Source organism: Penaeus vannamei, chromosome 1, assembly GCF_042767895.1.
Source record: "Penaeus vannamei isolate JL-2024 chromosome 1, ASM4276789v1, whole genome shotgun sequence".
NCBI classification, from domain to species: Eukaryota; Metazoa; Arthropoda; class Malacostraca; order Decapoda; family Penaeidae; genus Penaeus; species Penaeus vannamei.
The window spans coordinates 20,886,001-20,888,500 of record NC_091549.1 but is presented as its reverse complement, the minus strand read 5'-3'; positions in this window follow the sequence as shown (position 1 = coordinate 20,888,500).

Sequence of the window (2,500 nt, the reverse complement as noted above, 5' to 3'; positions counted from 1 at the left end):
TGTGAGGCATATGATCATATGTGAATTGGAATAACAATGTTCTCATTTTTAATGAAGTATAGGTAAACTAATGAACAAATAGAGAGCTGAAGTGATTAGTTCGAAATGTAATACTGTTTGATGAAAGGCAGTGCTGGCAATTTAGCGTATTTCTTTAAGTTTTCTAATTACTAGTGGGACAGATTCCACTTTCAGTAGCATTAGTTGGCCCAGGGATGTAGACGATAGCTTTCTAACAAGCTAACAAGTATACTATTACCGTGTTAGACAACCTTATATGTTTAATTCATATGCATAATTTTGTACTTTTCTGTATCAACATAATGTAAAATTCAACATTATCCTGCATTATGTTGATTCTGACTGCCCATGTTGTTCCTCTTATTGGTCGAAAGGCAAGTGTAATACACTTGTAGACAGTGCCCTACCACTCACACTGGTCAACCATCTACCCTTTATTATGCATGCATGTAAAATAATTCCTTAGTAAGGGCAAAGCGTCAAAGCGTCGTTATTCTATATATGGCTGACTTATTAGACGGATAAAAAAAAACGTGAAAATGTCCCTCCGGCCCTGAAACCCTTGTCAAAAGTCAAAGCACCAAGTTTTTACCGGTGTATTGTAACGTTCAGCTTCATGTTATTGTAGATGCTCACACATTCTACGACAGCATATGGGTCGTTTATTGAAACAAATCATAGTTTTAAGGATCTAGCGGGTATTCGAAGCTCGTCTAGCGGGAAACTAAAGATACATTCGGCAAGAAAGAGGAAACATGATCTGAATTAAATTCAACATCCAACAAAAAAAAAAAGAAAAGAAAAAAAAAGAAGAAAAAAAAATATATATATATAATATATATACAACACACACACAAACACGTGTATATCAGTATTAATACCTTCAAAGTGTTTCACTTTAAATCCTCAACAGAGCTATTGATAATTTCTTTATCGCTGAAGTTATTGCAAGAAAAAAAAATAGTTGGCAACTCACCCCGGACTCTGGATTACTCCGATTCGCCAAGTCACGTTGGTGAAAAAAAAGAAATGTAATGATTGCAGTGTGACAATACAACAGGTGAAACAAATATATGTAAAATTAATTAATATAAATAGAAATATAAACTACATTATTATTATTATTATTGTTATTATTATTTATCACAGAAGAGACTTGAATTCGATATCTCCAGAGGCTTTGGTGAGTGGGCCAAATGAGCTTCTGATTCGTTTAGATTAGTTTGGATCAGACTAGATTTAAATGTTTAAATTAGATTAGGTCTAAATGAGTTTAGATTAGATTATATTTAAATGAGTTTAAATTAGATTTAAATGAGTAGGTTACATTGGATTAGACTAGATTTTAGTTTAGATTAGATCTGGATTATTTAAAATTGTTTTATATATCTAAATTAGATTAGATTTAGAATACGAAGGCCGTTCCAAAAGTAATGCCCCCTATTTTTTTTTTTATACTTGTCACAAGGGATTCGAGGAGATTGCTTGTGCGATTTACCACTCACACCTCTGACGCCACTCCGGAATTGAAGAACCCATCTCATATCGAAAATGAGCGCAAATGTTCAGTTACTTAAACAATGTTACAAGCAATCTCCTCAGATCCCTTGTGGCGGAGTAAGAAAAAAAGGAAAAAAAGTAGGCATTACCTTTGGAACGAGCCTTGTAGTCTAAATCTAATATAAACCAATCTAAACTATCTAAATCTAGTCTAAACTAATCAAAATCTAGTCTAATCCATATGTAACCTTCTCATTTAAATCTAATCTAAACTCAATTAAAATATCTAATCTCTGTCGCCACACCGGAATCGACGAACCCATCTCCTAACTGTGCTGACATCAACTGCCTCGAGTTGCTTTCTTAGACTGTCACATCATCAATATCTGCAACACAGAGATAAACATTTCAGGAAATGGGCGCAAATGTTCTGTCATTACACGATGTCACAATCTCCTCAGATCTCATGGGGTAGAATAAAAATAAAAAAAAGAAAAAAGAAAAAAAAGAAGGCATTACTTTTGGAACGACCCTTCGTAGATTAGATTAGATTTAATTAGTTTAGATTGGAATTGATTGGATTTAGGTTAATGTAGATTATACCACATTTTGATTAGATAATATTTGAATTAGATTTAAATTAGATTAGATGATCCCTTGCCGCCAATGCACGTAAATGTAAGACGGCCGCTCTACCACTCGTACAATGACCAGATCGGAGAGGATATAATGTTCATGATAAAAATGCGGTATTGCATTATTGCATCTTTCTTAGATTAGATGTGATTATATAAGATTTGAATTATATTTAAATTAGATGATATTAAATTTAGATTGGATTAGATTAGCTTTAAATGAGGTTAGATTTGAATTGTATTAGATTAGAATTAGATTAGACGCACTAGATACGCCACTAACGACTCCTTGGATAGACTGCCTGTTAAATTTATTTATTTGAAACGTCACTATAAAATTTAAA